The sequence below is a fragment of the Lygodium microphyllum genome, chromosome 20 (genome assembly GCF_053477565.2).
Source record: "Lygodium microphyllum isolate KBCC chromosome 20, Lygodium_microphyllum_v1.1.10, whole genome shotgun sequence".
In the NCBI taxonomy this organism is placed as follows: domain Eukaryota; kingdom Viridiplantae; phylum Streptophyta; class Polypodiopsida; order Schizaeales; family Lygodiaceae; genus Lygodium; species Lygodium microphyllum.
In genome coordinates, this window is record NC_141154.1 from 71,639,665 (window position 1) to 71,657,033 (window position 17,369).

The window sequence follows — 17,369 nt, forward strand, 5'->3', positions numbered from 1 at the left end:
GAAACCCTAAGCAAGATGCTAGGGGAAAGCAAGTCTTGAATCTTGATATGGAAGGTGGACCTCTAAGTCCTGTTGATAGTAAAGTTGATCCCGACAAGAAGGATAAAGAATTGCCAAGAAAGAAGGCAAAAGTTAAAAAAGAGGCACCAAAGCCGGTCTAAAGACCAAAGGAGAGACTGGTTTGGCGAGCGAAGAGAACTTTGGCTAACTACCATGACTTTGATCTAGCAAGTTCTCTTTGCGAAGTTAAACTAGACGTGAACCTCCTGCAATTGATTAAATTTTCTCCAGGAGTACACAAGGAATTCAAGAAAATCCTGCGTATTGGGTATATTGTAGAACCTTTGGGCATAGCAGCACGAGTAGGGAAAGATTGGTTTGATCATGCCGAAAAGCATTGTCCCATGGTTCCAACATATGTGGATGGAATATTAGCGGAGCATACTATCATGGACACTCGATTCTCTGTCAATATTATGAGTTTCGACTTGATGAAGAGGCTAGGTCTAGAAATCCAAAAAGACGGCTCCACACTTCTTAGGATGGCTGATGACAGTCTAAGGCAACCAAAAGGTTGCATCACTAAAATTCACATTACCGTTGCAAGCGTAGAATGCTATCTGGACTTTAGGTTGCTAAGGTTTACACGACGTCCTAGCTATCAAGTTTTGCTAGGCAGGTCATGGATCTTACGAATAGACTGTCAAGTCGATATACCCGTTGGCCAAGTGATTCTAAGTAGAGGTGCCAATTGTGTGATAGTGGATGCTTACCTTGAGTCTCCTACTAAGGGACAGGCTATTTGAGGAGATACAGAAGTTGTGGAAAGCGGTTTTGATCTTCCGTGTTCAGCATACTGAATGTGTTCACCAGTTGTGATCAGGAAGAAGAAAAATAATCAAATCCGACTTTGCATAGACTTTAGAGAGCTAAATAAGTAGACTATTAAAGACTACTACACGTTGTCATTTATTGACCAAATTTTGGATCAACTAGTAGGTAGGGAAATATATTTGTTCATGGATTGCTTTGTAGGGTATAATCAAATGGCAATTACTAAGCAAGACAAGCTTAAAATGACATTTGTTACTATCTTTGGTACCTTTGCGTACCATGTGATGGCATTTGGTTTATGTAATGCACCTGGTTTGTGGCAAAGAATAGCTTATAAGACCTTTGGTGACATCTCCCCAGAGGATTTGAAAGTATTCATTGATGACCTGGGGGCGACCACCATAAGAGAAAGACAGTTGATTATTTCGTGGAAGTGTCTTAAGCGTTCTAGACAATTTTTCATAGCTCTTAACCCATGGAAGTGCATTTTTGGAGTCCCTTATGGGCTATTGTTAGGCCATGTGATCAGTTCAATAGGGATCGCAACTAACCCTGAGAAGATTAAGGTCATAGTCGCCATGAGTTTGCCACATACTTCAAAGGAGGTACATATCTTTCTGTCATTAGTTGGGTATCATTAGAGGTTTATCAATGCCCTGGCAGAAAGAACGTTGCCACTAACGAACCTATTGTCCTTTAACTGTCTGTTTGCATGGAGTGATGCTTGCAAATTATCTTTTGATGATGTGAAGCAGGAGCTTGCTAAAGCACCTAGTTTAAAGGCATCTAAAAGGGGTGATATGTTTTATATATTTTTAGCAGCAACAATGCATATTATTAGCTGCTGTTTGGCCCAAATTTGGGAGGAAAAATGGAAGCATCTTATAGCCTTTGCTACTCGGAAGTAGGGCATATCAAAAATTAACTACACCTATATGGAGAAGTTTTGCCTTGCGATGGTATTTGCAACCAAAAAGTTTAGGCACCACATAATTTTTGAGAAGGTGGTTTTTTATATGAACATGAAAGGGCTTTGATTGTTGCTAAACAGGTTATAGCCGCTTGATCATTTAGCAAAGTGGTTAATCACTTTGCAGGAGTTTGATTACGAGATGAAGAGCAAGCCACTGAAGCTATAGGGCATTGTAGAATGTCTTGTGGATTTTAGAGAGCCAAAAGAGATCTTGGCTGAAGAAAGTGACATGGAAACATAATTTCAGATTGATACGACGTCTATTCCCTCCTAGTATGTTGTTGTAACGCACTATTTATCCACATGAGAGAATCAAGCTACTCTATCAAAATCTGAGAAGACAAAAATTAAATAGCAGGCTTTAAAATTCACGTTAATTGCAAGAACACTATATTGGCAGGGGGTTGACGATATCTATCATTGATGTGTGATGCGTTGTCGTCGTGTTAAGGGCTGAAGGTCTACCATCGGGGCTTTAGTGCAGAAGAGGATTTAGGATTCAAAGTTCAAGAAGGGGAAATAGATTGGGGTTTAATAAGATCCGGGAAATGATTTAGGTACGGAAGAAGAATTCAAGCTTTTTCTCTATGTATTTAGCATACATGAACGGAAAAAATAACTCTATCTTCATTACATCAAATGCCTTTGGATACATACATCATATCATAAAGGATATTTTCAGATTCTCATTTCAATTATGAATATCAAATGCAAGTTCTAATGGCTTTTATTTCAAGTACATAGATGGATTTCAACCCTTTGGAACAAGTATTATGTTGATAGACTCAAATACATTCAAGATTTGGGCCAATGATACATGAAATGAATTGAAAAAGCATAATTTTAGCTTCAGCCCTATTTTAAAACAGAAAATTCCAGCCCATAATCAAGCTCAAAATGAGTGCATAAACTCATGAAGAAGCTCCTCTAATCATTAATGAACAAAGCCCTAATGAAAAGAGGTCATTTCCTTCCAGTACAACCACATAAATCTCTTGTTTGCTCATAAAAATGGACAATAACAGTGGGCTGCCCTATTTATGACTGGCTATTTCAGCCCATATACCTTCAAAATCCTCACCCTTTGCTTGCCCCAAAGTCACTCAAGTACTTGGGTACAAGTGGAGCTTCATTGGACCAAGAATGAGGTAGACAAAATGAGAGAAGTTGTGCATAAGAGCAGGCTGAACATTTTTCTCTCAGATTTTCCCCTTTTATAGACTGTTTCAACATGCATTTTTGTCAGACCAAATGGGCAGAGAAGTGGAGCTCTCACCATGTTTAAATCTTCAGCTTCTGGGCCTGTTGATCTTCAGTTTGCATGCTCCAAAGCATGCACCATAGCTTCAGCTTTCTCCAGTTGTGCTCAGACTGTCAGCCCGCATTTTGCACCGAGAAATGCGGGCTGCTCCCTGCTCAGGTCCAGGTCACTTTTTGACCTACCCGGGTCACTTGTTGGTCACTTAAGTCTATTACTTCAGGTCCCCTGTGAACTTAGTGGACTTTTGGCAACTTTTGGCATTTTTCTTGAGTTCTAACCATATTTTTGCACTTGGATCAATGTGATTTATCCTACAGACTGTCAATTACTTCCAGTTGACCAAGTTGTAGGTTACCATAGACTTATTTTTCATCAATATTCATGGTATAACTGAAAATTATATGCTAAATACAAAAGAACTTATGTAACTAAGTTGGTTATTGGATAACAATGTCTGAATTTTGTATGCAAATTCCTCATATAACTCCTAGTGAAGTTCTTCTGTGTTCATAAGAATCCCATGATTTATATTATGAACAGTAAACTCTTTGATATTCACTCCCTCCTAACTTGCACATCCTCCGGCATGTGCCATTTCATAAGATTACAGGTCAAGGAGGGTCTTCTTCTTATATATCTTCATCTTCATTCTCTAAGTCTTTTTCTTCCTGCATGTCTTCAAGTAGAGGGCTCATATCTAAGTCATCAAGTTCATAAGTTGAAGATTCTCTTCATTTGAAGAGTTTGATTTCGTTTCCCGGCTATTGGTATCTTAATCATGGTCCCATCCATTTCAGCCAAAGAGTAAGTAGCATTATTATGTACTACTTTTACAACATATGGTCCAAACCATCGCTTGGATAACTTCCTATGAGCACTATATTGATTGTCCAGGTTGCTATCATAGACAAGTACCCAATCATTCTCGTGAATAGCTCTTGGACGGAGTCGATGATGCTTGTCAAACCTCTTCTTATTCTTTAATCTTGCTGTTTTCAGCCTTTCAATGGCTGTTTTGACATCTTCTGGCCTTCTTTCGAGTTGCCTTATGTGCAGAGACAACAACTCTTCTCTATTCATGCCTTCATCCCAAGGTAAGATACTCCATGTGACAATAAATTCCTCAATAGGCATAAGAGGTGGCTGTCCATATATAAGTTGAGCCGGCATATATCCTGTCACTGCACTATGGTAGTTCTATCAGCCCATAATGTGAATGGTAGCATTTTAGGCCATTCCCTCATCTTTCCTTTGCATGATTTTGCTAAAGATTTAAGAATTGGTTGATGACCTCTTTCACTCTTACCATTGCCTTCAGGGTTGTAGGCTGAAGTAAGAGATAGCTTAATTCCCAATTGAGCAAAGAAATGGCGAGCGTCATCAACATCCAATTCTCCTCTATCAGCAGTTACTTTAGCAACACATCTATACCTGCAAAATACTTCTTCAAGTAAAAATCTACAAACATCATGAGTAGACTTTGTTGTCAAGGCTTTTCCTTCCACTTGATTTGTGAGATCTTCTCTAGCAAGTACTAGATATCTCATGTTCCAAATTCCTGTAGGCATGGTTACTAAATCAATAACCCATCTATAGTGAATGGATAAAGGATAGGTAGGCTGAAGCCCATCTCTATGCTTTACCATAAAGTACATTTGACAAACATGACAAGACTCAACAAAATGCTCAATATCTTTATACATGTTTTGCCACCAAAATTTCTCTTTTATTTTGGCAAAAGTGCCCCATATGCCTCTATGACCAGCCAATAGGCTTTCATGAAATTCTTGCATGACCTGTCTTTGAGTCTTTTTGTCTCCTAAGACACGAACAGGCACCCTTCCTTTCTTTTTCGCATGCCTTCAAAGGTAACCATCTTTAAGAAAAAAACCATAAGCTTTTCTCTTAATTCTCTTGAACTCTTCATTAGTCCAATCTTCCTTCTTTGTCATAGTGCTCAAAAATTGGCCAATTTTTAGCCAATCACCTGCATAATATTCTTCTTTAAAGTGTGAACAAATCATAACAAAACATTAAACATGTTTTTTACTAGCTGTCCATTGTCCTTCTTTGGTTGTTTCATCCTTCCTTGCTGATGTAAAATTTGTTTTAGCAGCTGAACCTGTTGTACTTGCTGTAATTTTTGTTGTACCTGCATTTTTGACTGCTGAATCAACATTAGATTCAGCTATACTTGCTGTTTTCAGATTTATACCTGCATTTGCAGCATCATTTATAAACTCTGATTCTTCTTCATCCATCACTTCTTCTTTATCCCTATATCTGGCACGCGAAAGCATATCAGCAACTACATTATCTCTACCTGCAATATGTTTCAAATCAGGATTTAAGGATTTGATATAGGCTATCCATCTTAGCATGGCTATGTCGGGAGTGGAACAGTTGGCGATCATGCCCAAGAGTGGAAGGCAATCTGTTTCAACTATAACGTGTGCACCCATGAAGTACTCCCTGTCACATTTTAATGCAGTTACTACTCCCCAAAGCTCTCTTTTAATTTGAGCATACCTTCTTTGTCATTCATTAAGAACCTTCGCTCCAAAGCGGATTACATATCTATTTGCCTTCAAGGTCATCTTGACCAACTGCCCATCCTATTCCAATAGGAATTGTGTCCACTGTGAGTATAATGGGTTGTCCATTAGAGTAATTAGCCCTCTTTAAAGTGGGGGTTGAAATCAGCATTTTCTTGAGTTTTCGAATAGCCTGAGTATGTTCTTTTTCCCATATAAACCTTTGGCCCTTTCTTAGTAGCTGATAAAGACTTTCAGCAACATGAGCAAAATGTGGTATCCAAATAAGGTAGAAGACACATGCACCAAGAAATCTTCTCACCTCTGAAACATTTGTACATTCTTCCTGCATTTTGCTGATAGCATCTATTTTGGATGGAGAAGGCTTTCGGCCATATGGACCACACATATGTCCAACCACAAGGACTTCTTCGACTCCAAAAATAGATTTAGCTCTTGAAAGAGTAAGATGGACTTCTTCTAATTTAAATAAGATTTGAGCACAATCATTAATATGATCAGAAACAAACTTTCAACATCCAAGTTCATTGAGTTCTTCATTTTTCTCATGAACTTCACATCCTTTGATTGGAACATCATCAGGAAAAGGAAGAGTTAATTGAGGAATATAATCCCTCAATACTTTATGCATAGCATTCATCATGTGAGCTACTGAATTCGTAGCCCCTTGAGGTAGAGTACACATGCGGACTAGGCCAAGAGGCATCTTCATTGTGGTAATGTCTCGGCTTTCCAAAGCAAGCTGAAATTGGTCGTAGCTTGAATATAAATCTCCCATGGAATAGATTGCCCTACCTGCAAAAGCTTCAGCAAACTCATCAACAATTGGCCCTGATCCAACATTTCTAATAGTGACTCTATTGGCGGGTTGTAAATCTTGAATGAATCGCAAAGATCCATTCTTCTTAGGTATGGTAAACCATCGGTTGGAATATGGAGCTGAAGATGGCTCCAATATTCGCATTTTTATCTTTTCATTTAGAAGTTCCAATAACTTAGGCAAATGAGCCCTTGGAACTGGAATTGGTTTAAGATTCCAAGGAACATGTGGGACCGTAAAAATCACCATTGGTGCCACAATGCTTGGATCCACACAGCCAATTTCATGTGGCTGAAATGAAAAGGATTTGCCATGATTCTTTATCATCTGCATGAAGATTTGCTTTTCAGCCGGCAAGAGGAAAGAGTCTTCACCAATTTTCAGCTTTTGTAGACTTTCTGCTATAAATTGGTGACCAATATCTTTAGGATCACGAATGCTTGGCTGTTTGGATACCCTTTCTGCCAGTCCTTCGCTTTCAGGCGGTAGAGGAGTAGCTACCGGCTTGACCTTTTTATCAACTGTTTTATACTTTATTTCTACTCTTACTTCATCCTTGTTTGGATGTCCAAAAGCTTCATAATTTGCAAATTCTTGAATTATGTCATACATATCCAATGTACATACCTATATGGACTGATTTTCGGCTTGATTTTCTACATGAACAGCTGTGTAAATTTCAGCCATTGTATCATTATAATTCAGCCCATAAAATAGTCTTGAAATTTCTTCATCTTTAGGTAAAACATCAATTTTCTTCAGCTCTTGTTCCATATGACACAAATACTTTCTTTCATCCCTGTTCATGGCTGAAAACTATTTATAACAGCCCATACTATTGGCTGTAAAGCCCTGCAAATCAGCTTTTGGCCTTGCCTCCTTTATATGTGGAGGCAATTTTTTTGTGACGTGATGCACAGGCATAGCCTCCACTTATACCAGCGCTACTCGAAAACCCTTAAATTATCGGGCATTAGGAGGAACAGGATGATCTCTCAATCGATCCCTATTCCGGTGGTGATTACACAGACGGTCAGGAATTGGAGAGCTTTGTCACTATCCTTACTTCTTATCCGAGCATATGATGAACCATAATCAAGAGCCTTTGTCTCTAAACGAGACTCGGAAATAAATGGTTGTCCAAGAATGATAGGATAGCTACACGAATCTTGAACAAAGAAATGAAATTCATCTTTTACATTACCAATAGTAACTTGTACATAAGGACATGCTGCATAAAGATCACTAGAAGAGTTATTTGCTGCCTTCATGCGCCATCCTAGGTCCACATCAATGGGCCATCCACCATTCTCATAGAGACTTCTTGACATAACATTAATTTCCAAACCATGGTCTATAAGGGCAATTCATGGAGTTTCTTTTTCACCGATTTTAACAATGGTTTCAGTAGTTGCCCTTGCCCAATGGGTACGGGAGTAGTGACTACTAGGAATAAAGTGAGCTTCACTTTCTTCTTGCATGTTGTGAAGAAGAGCCTCTTTCTTATGCATGGGATGCACTTTAGATTGAGAAGTCCCCACCATAATGGCTTCTTTAGTTTATGCTTCATAAATGTCTTCATCTTTGGCTTCTATGGCTGCAATCAATTCTTGGATAGCCTCCAATTGAATCCCTTGAGTTTTCAGCTTCTCTTCATCCTGCAAATACACATGAAGTACTTGCAAAAAAGCATGTACAGATTCTTCAGTTTCCTCACCAACATATTGTCTTTTTCGTTTAATTACATCAATTATTACATCATGAGATCCTCATTTTGCAATACCGAGAATTTCACCTAATGTAAATTCAATTCTACTTCCAAGAATCCTTTCTTCTAGGATCCGTTTAAGATCCGTTGCGGTCTCTATGTCAGACTGCAACTTGTAACTGGGATGTTTGCTTTTTCTATTTTCTTCTATCTTCTTTGCTTGAGGGGCATCTCCCATGTCAAACTCTAGCAGTGGTGGATTTTCAACAGCCTTCTGTTGGTCTGGTTTACTTCTTGTTATGCGTTTAGTTGGTCCTGAAGAAGAAGGACCGGCAACATATTCTTCTCTTCTTCTCTTTTCTTCTATCATGGCTTCTTGATTATTAATTTCAGCTAACCAGGCAAAAGCTGAAAATGAATCCATAGGCTCGGTCCAACCGGTTCTTCCTCAAATACATTGACTGGCAGCAGTTAAATCATCTTTAGTTGCCTTGCCTTGCTTCATGCGATCCAAGGCCTGCATCCACACTTTAGATTTTGCATTAGTTTTACATGCTTTAACAATTTCATTAGTTGGCTCAATTTGCAGCCCATAGGTTGCAGCATCAACAACTGCATAGGCCGTTCTTGTTGCCAAACCCTCCAATCTTTTCTTCATGCCACCGTTGTGGAAGTTTGGCTCAAGAGGAAGCCCGATTTCGGTTGCATGAATTTTACCATCCTTCCAAAAGACTAATTTTTGTGCTTCAGCTTCACGGAATGCATTGCACTCCCTCTTGTCATGCTGAAGGCTATCACACCAAATACAATGTCTTTTGAAGCCTTCTCGTACAGGCCTTTGGGCAGTTGACCGACCCCTTTCTTCTACTTTTACATCAAGCCTTTCCACTTTAGAATTAATCTCTGTTAGATTAAGATGGAGATCCCGCATGCTTTTAATTAGCTCGTCCATGACATCCTTCTTTGGAGATGGAACAATAGAATTTCTTGGTTGCTCGGCCATAGAGATAGGAGGTTGAGAAACTGGAACACGCTCCTTCATAGATTCAGTTGTTGCATGGGTTGATCCCCATCTTAGGCGCAATCGCTCTCTTTGAGCAATCATATTAACTGCTTCAGTGACATCACTCCAAGCAGTTTTCAATCCCGTCTCAGAGTCAAGGTCTTCAAGTCGATCAGTTAATTTCTCCTGAAGAGAAGAATCTGCAACCTTTAGAAATAATTCAATCTTTTGACTTTCCATACCTTGTTGGTCGTCAGGATCTAGTTGGGCAAATTTGCTTTCAAATTCTCGATGAAGAGCAGTGGCGGTTAGACCCTTATTGGGCCCTTCGACCCATTCAATGAAGACTTTCTTTGTCATAAGGCCAGAATCTTCAAGGAAAAATTCTTCTCAAAGAGCCTTCTTGAACACAGTCCATCCCGCATATTTTTGGAAAAGACCATGAATTCGGTCCTGGAGACCATGCATAGCCAGACGGGCAAAATAACGGCTCTAGGCATGTTGAGGGACTCCAAAGAAGACCATCTTGTCAGTATAAAGGCGGATAAAAGAGGATACATTTTGCCCATTAAATTGCTTGAGCTCTTGTCCAACTGCTTCTAAGGCTTTAATGGCAGCAGCATCAATCCGCTCTTCTTCTTGTCTCCATTGTTGTTGCAATTGCAATTGCTGCTGAAATTGCAATTGTTGTTGTTGGCTTTCTTGCATTAGACGAACCAACTGTTGCAAGGCATCTCCTCCCGAACTTGATGATTCTCCCATTGGACGTCAGGTTCACCACTGTCATCGTGTTAAGGGCTGAAGGTCTACCACCGGGGCTTTAGTGCAGAAGAGGAGTTTATGATTCAAAGTTCAGGAAGGGGAAATAGATTGGGGTTTAATAAGATCTGAGATTTAGAAATGATTTAGGTACGGAAGAAGAATTCAAGCTTTTTCTCTATGTATTTAGCATACATGAACGGAAGAAATAACTCTATCTTGATTACATCAAATGCCTCTAGATACATACATCATATCATAAAGGATATTTTCAGATTCTCATTTCAATTATGAATATCAAATGCAAGTTCTAATGGCTTTTATTTCAAGTACATAGATGGATTTCAACCCTTTGGAACAAGTATTATGTTGATAGACTCGAATGCATTCAAGATTTGGGCCAATGATACATGAAATGAATTGAAAAAGCATAAATTTTAGCTTCAGCCCTGTTTTAAAACAGAAAATTCCAGCCCATAATCAAGCTCAAAATGAGTGCATAAACTCATGAAGAAGCTCCTCTAATCATTAATGAACAAAGCCCTGATGAAAAGAGGTCATTTCCTTCCATTACAACCACATAAATCTCTTGTTTGCTCATAAAAATGGACAATAACAGTGGGCTGCCCTATTTATGACTGGTTATTTCAGCCCATAACAGCCCATATACCTTCAAAATCCTCACCCTCTGCTTGCCCCAAAGTCACTCAAGTACTTGGGTACAAGTCGGGCTTCATTGGACCAAGAATGAGGTAGACAAAATGAGAGAAGTCGTGCATAAGAGCAGGCTGAATACTTTTCTCTCAGATTTTCCCCTTTTACAGACTATTTCAACATGCATTTTTGTCAGACCAAATGGGCAGAGAAGTGGAGCTCTCACCGTGTTTACATCTTCAGCTTCTAGGCCTGTTGATCTTCAGTTTGTATGCTCCAAAGCATGCACCATAGCTTTAGCTTTCTCCAGTTGTGCTCAGACTATACAGCCTGCATTTTGTGTCGAAAAATGCGGGCTACTCCCTGCTCAGGTCCAGGTCACTTTTTGACCTACCCAGGTCACTTGCTGGTCACTTAAGTCTATTACTTCAGGTCCCCTATGAACTTAGTGGACTTTTGGCAACTTTTGGCATTTTTCTTGAGTTCTAACCATATTTTTGCACCTGAATCAATGTGATTTATCATGTAGACTGTCAATTACTTCCAGTTGACCAAGTTGTAGGTTCCCATAGACTTATTTTTCATCAATATTCATGGTATAACTGAAAATTGTATGCTAAATACAAAAGAAATTATGTAACTAAGTTGGTTATTGGATAACAATGTCTGAATTTTGTATGCAAATTCCTCATATAACTCCCAGTGAAATTCTTCTGTGTTCATAAGAATCCCATGATTTATATTATGAACAGTAAACTCTTTGACAGCATGACGAGGTTCCATTTATCCTGGAGAAGTGCCATGACTCCGCTTGTGGGGGCCACTTTGCTGGGCGATTGATAGCACAAAAGGATTTAAGAGCTAGATATTGGTGGCCTTCCATCTTCTAGGATTCATTTGAGTATGTTAGGAGATGCAATACATGTCAAAGACATGACAGTAGGGAGAATAGAAAGCACCCACTTATGCTTATTATGGCTATACTTCCATTTGAAAAGTGGGGTATCAATTTTGTAGGTCCTATTACTCCATCGTCAATTGCAAAAAAGCGATATATTATCATGGCGACTAACTACTTAACAAAGTGGTCAGAAGCATGGGTGACAAGGAAGGATGATGCAAAAGAGACTGCCCATTTCCTATTAGAGCAGATTATATGCCGATTTGGTCTGCCAAAATAATTAGTATTAGATCGTGGAACCAATTTCTTAAACAAGGTGATTAAAAGCTTGATTGAAGCATGGAAAATTAAGCATAACAAGATGACTCCTTATAACTCGTAGACAAATGGGAAAGTTGAAAGTACTAACAAGCATCTTGTGGGTATTCTATCAAAAATAGTGTCTGAAAAGAAGCATGACTGGGATACAAAATTGTATGTGGCGGTGTGGGCGTATAACACGACATTTAAACGAGTCACTAGTCATACTCCATTTAAATTGGTTTATGGGAAAGAGTGCATATTACCCCTCAAAATCGAGTTTCTAACTTGGATGCCCTATTCGAGCATATTACAACCATAGCCTACTTGGATGAGCTCAAAATGCAAAGTTTGTTGCACCAAGAAGTAGCTAAAAGCAACTACATGATTTAAAAACGTAGAAATATACCTTTAAAAAGGAGCAGTTAGTTTTGTATTACGATGCATGTAGGGAGCTATTTTTAGGGAAGCTAGAACCTAGATGGGATGGCCCTTACAAGGTAGTTAGGATAGGTAAGTCAAGGACTTTACTAGTTGATCTACAGGGAGTGGAATTTTAAAAAAAAGGGTTAATCTTAATAAGATTAAACTTTATTATTTCTGAGTATGCTAACGTGATATAAATGCATTGTAGGTTCATGTTGGGGTTGATGTGAGACTTGCAGCAGGAGAGCTTAAACTGGTTGATGGGGGTGGCTAATTCCTTATTTGGAGCACCCATATCTAGACCAAAGATATCATTAGGGGAAGCTTATCTGGTGGAGCAAAGGATACAAAGTAATTGAGCAACAAGATGAAACCTTTGTGTGGGAAATCAAAGGTTTTTTCCATCACTGCTTACAAATTTTGATAAGCATCCATGTTGAGTTTAATGAAGAAGGTGGGATGGAGCCGCCAGTTCGTCCTATAAGCATGTTGAATTTTGACTATCATAATTACGAATAGAGGAGTTTTTGATGGCTGACTGTGTAAACCCATTGTGGACATACACATTATACTTTGATGGAGCATCCAGGGGCCCTAATGAAAAACAGACCATTGGAATAGTTGTTCGAGATCCCTGACGTCGAGTTACAATGAAATTAGATATTTATCTCAGGGTAGGATTCAATATGGCAGAGTATAAAGCCTTGATTATGGGACTGAATAAGGTGGTATTCGGCAGTTGTTAGTAAAAGGGGATTCCCATCTAATCTTAAATCAAGTAAATGAGACATACATAGTCCAAAATCCTATCCTTTGCATGTATCATTGAACTGCTATGGCCCTATTTGATGGAACATAAAATTGGCCAGCACTAGCTATGGCACTAGCCGGACCTCATGCACACAATAGACACCCACACCACATGGCCTTGCGGGCCAGGAGCGTCTGAGACTCACTCTACACTAAATGCTAATGCCAATTTTGCATTTGTATTAAGTCATAGTCCAACGTTTACCATCCCTTCTCCTGAGAGGGAGATCCCATAACATATAGGCATAGTGCCTCGTAGCACAAACATAAGGAAGCACCTCTTGACTGACTATTGTAACTCCACTACGACTCTCCTGCACCCTCGTGGATTGGCCCCAAGATGCGTCACTCCAACATAAAGTACACATGAGAAAAAAGCTCCACTCTTTCATCTTGAACATATTCCAGGAGATACCATGTGGCCTTACCAAACAATTCCCAAAGACCGATCGATTATCCTATAGATTAGGACATCTTTCATACTCAAGTGTAGGCCATCATAACGGAAAACATGTGCTATGCATCCAATTCTTTATATTCTGATACCATGGTTGATATGAACATGCAAAAATGGATGATCTTAATGTGCTCAAACATAATTTCAATCACAAACGTGTCATGTACAACCAGGCTTTCCAATGCTCATTCACTAACTTGTTGCAGCGATGTAAGGATAGCACCGAGACAATACTCATTCTACTATCCTCTTAATTAAAACACTATGAACCCTATATCATGATATGCATAAGCAAAGTCAGCAATAAACAACACCCATATCGCATCATTCAAACACCCCACCCCCTACTTTTAGGTCTTGCTTCTGTTGCATAGGTATAGGGGTTCATTTTGTCATGTTTTGATATATGAAAAGTGATAAATCACGAACTTTGACAAAGAGATAGGAAAAATGAGGCTAAATCTCATGCTCTACCACTACCATACATTCACAAATACTCATTATATTTTTTCTTATTTTTATGAAGCGTATTTCAATTTTTTTCCTATATTCTCTTATTTTTATGCATTTATAATTTTTCAATAATCACTATTATTTTCTAATTTTTTCATGCTAACCATTCCAACATTTTAATTTTATTTTCAATTTTTCACCATAAAAATACATTTCACCCACCCGAAACGACAAAAGCATCATTTTACCCTTAAAAACTGTTTTTTGGGTTTTGCGGGATTTAAATAGCGCATGTAAATCATTATGAAAATAGAATTTTATGATACACAACAATTAAACATGATGGAACCAGCACTCAAACAATTTTTCATCACATGAGAACATCATTTACATCATAAAATATAAAAAAAGCTTCATTTCCTTCATAAAAAATAGTCATACCGTACCGTGTTTCTACGAAACACGAGATGCATTAAATGGTAGCTTGACCAGCGAACGGAGCCTCCATTGCTCTCAATTCCAAGCTACACATCAAGCTTCAGCATCTCCATTAATCTCCATTATCATTTGCTTCAATCTCCTTCCCGATTCTTCCTTCAAGGTAATATGCATGAACAACCCATAGAGGGGAGAGAGAGGGAGGAGAGACAAATACTAAAAACTTAGATTTTTAAATCCTCCATTAAAACATGCAAGCTTACAGCCATCTTGTTCCTCTCTTTGCCCTGATCGAGAATCTCCCCCTCTCTCTCCAAACAGGTTTTAATTGGAGAGGCATCGAGCAAAAATGAGGAGGCACATTGACGCTTCCCTCTATTCGATAGTTTTTGCATTAGTTTCAAGGCTTTTATTAAGCTTAATGTTTAAAACATTAAAATAACTGGTCCATCTTTTTGTGTTTACACTGTCTGGCAAGTGGATTTTTCAATTTTGAAGGCCCAAACGAACTCTGATTTGCAATCTGATTGGATAGGCGGCTTCGTGGCGTCGAACCTCATGAACCTGGCCTCTCCCACACACTTTATAACTTCCGGATCCGATAGCTACTTTATAATACTGAACCTTGTGGGGATTAAATGGGGGGTCAAACGACCTCCGATTGACAAATTGAGACTTGCATTGGATTCCTGATGTCCAAATGCATCTAGGAAAACTCTAGCTTGGCCATCCTCCACCATTTGATTTTTCATGAAAATTGGCTCGTTGACTCATCCCAGCCATGTTTTCACTTTAAAATGAGCTTGAACTGCTTCTAGATCAGCTTAAAGTCCGCTCCTAAAATGCAGCTCTCATTGGCAACCACGGGATAGGGTGACTCAGCCTGTTGAACCCCACGACTAGATTTGCACATCAACACAACCACAAAGAGCATCAAGCTGATACAAAATAGATACACAATAAAACACATCACAGCTCTCATCCTACCCCCTGTCAAGACCAAGGTATAAAATCCACGAGAAGTAGGCCCAACATAATCTGATAGAAAGCCCAAAGCTAGTCACTAACCAACTGCTCCAACACGGGCAAGCTAAAAAGAACTATCAAAGAGGTCATCCTAAGGGGTGGTCCGAACTACCATCCTAACTGAGGATAACTCAACCAGGAGCTCCTATACTAGGAGAGGACTTCTATAGCCTGATCAAGAAATATTTTCTTTTAGTACATTGTCCATTTAGCCTTTTATTTCCATACTACTCGAGCGTGTAAAAAGGAGGGAGCTGAGCGTAGTGACCCAAATAGAATAGGGCATCAGCCTCAGGTCTTGTCTCAGTACCCAAGAACCTACCAAGTCCTCGCAAGGCGACACTTAATCCTTTTCTAATGCTCACTTTTATTTTCACTCCAACCGTCTCTTATTCTTATTCTTTCAATTAGATGCCATCCCCAGGAAGGTAAGGTATTGGCCCTGGGTCGTGTCTTGTCCCCAGGAACCTACACGCCTTCGCAAGGCAATGAATAATTGCTCAAGGATTTTGCTTTCTTTCCTTTTCTATTTTTTTAGGGGTTAGAATCCATTTTTACACACCTCCGTATATTCATATATTTTCATCTATTCAGGATTTTACTTCTTTGAGTCATCATTTTGTTTGGCAGGATTTTCTAACTGCCTCACAACTAACAGAAACTCCTAGAACAGCCACCTAGTAGGTCAACAAAATAGGGTCACTAGGATTTCCTTCTAAAACAGATCGTTTAATGCCTAATAATGCCTTTACAGGAGGCAATAACTACTCAAACCTCCCAGAGACACACTAACCTATACCTAGGACTTCATGCCTTGATTGCGGGCGGTCCCCAACAATTAAAAAAATCCCTCACAAGTACATAGAAACATATAGCATAAAAGTATGGTACTCGTAAAAGGAAAGATATCACCTGGCTTGGGCAACAAGAAGCTTTGGAATAGTAAAGGCTCCCCCCGGTTCCACGTAATCTGTGAGGCACAACACTAAAATAGAAAATCGTAAAATGCACCCACACTAATGCACCCGCACTACATAGACAAATGGCCCTTTTGGCCTAAAATGGATAGGTCATTCTAATCCATGCAATACATGGTCTTCTTGGCATATACACCAGATCCTATCAAACTAGCCAGGATACCAAGGATAGCATACAATAGGATGGCTAGCTCCATGCTACTCATGCCACATAGCTCAAGGTTTGATAGACTTGGGCTCTTGTAAATCCACTAGCCCAAGCCTTTCTACTAATATAACCTCGATATGGTCTATCCTTCCTTGGGTAAAATTGGCTAGGTGAATGACATCATTGGGCTCGCACGTCCCACATTTATTGTCATCCAAATGAATTGTTCATTCAAGCGCCTTAGAGACTCCTTCGATAGAAAGAATCACAGCTTGGTACTCATTCGAACCTTCCCTATTTGAGTTTTGGCATAAGTCAGTGTTGCAACCCAAACTAGGTAGGGTTTCAATCCAAGACCCATAACATGACTATATCCTAGAGCGATGCATATTGTCAGATGTATCATTATGGCCTTCTATCACACCTACATGGGAATTGATCACAATATATCCGCATGGTGTTATTGACCTTGTATCTAACGCATCAGCCACATTTTGAGAGATCTTGGGTTTCCAACCCCATCTCACATCCCTTATTTCATTCTTAGGCTTCCCAGACTGCCCACATTGGTCCAGTGGACTCACTGTGGATTTATCACTATTACCAGGTAGCCTCACAGCCTTATGGCTTCTATTTAGTACAAGTGGCCCTTTGGCATGCTGCATCTTATCTACGCGAGATGTTTTTACTTAAGTGCCTTTGTCCACTCTACAATTTCCTATTTATAGGAACCATGCTCTTATTGATAGGAACAACATCTACTCGAAAGCATGACTCATTTAAATATGGAAATGGTCTCTTTAGAGCCTTTCCACTAGCAAAACTAGAACCTCCCATAGGATACTTATCCACACTCATAGGCCCAA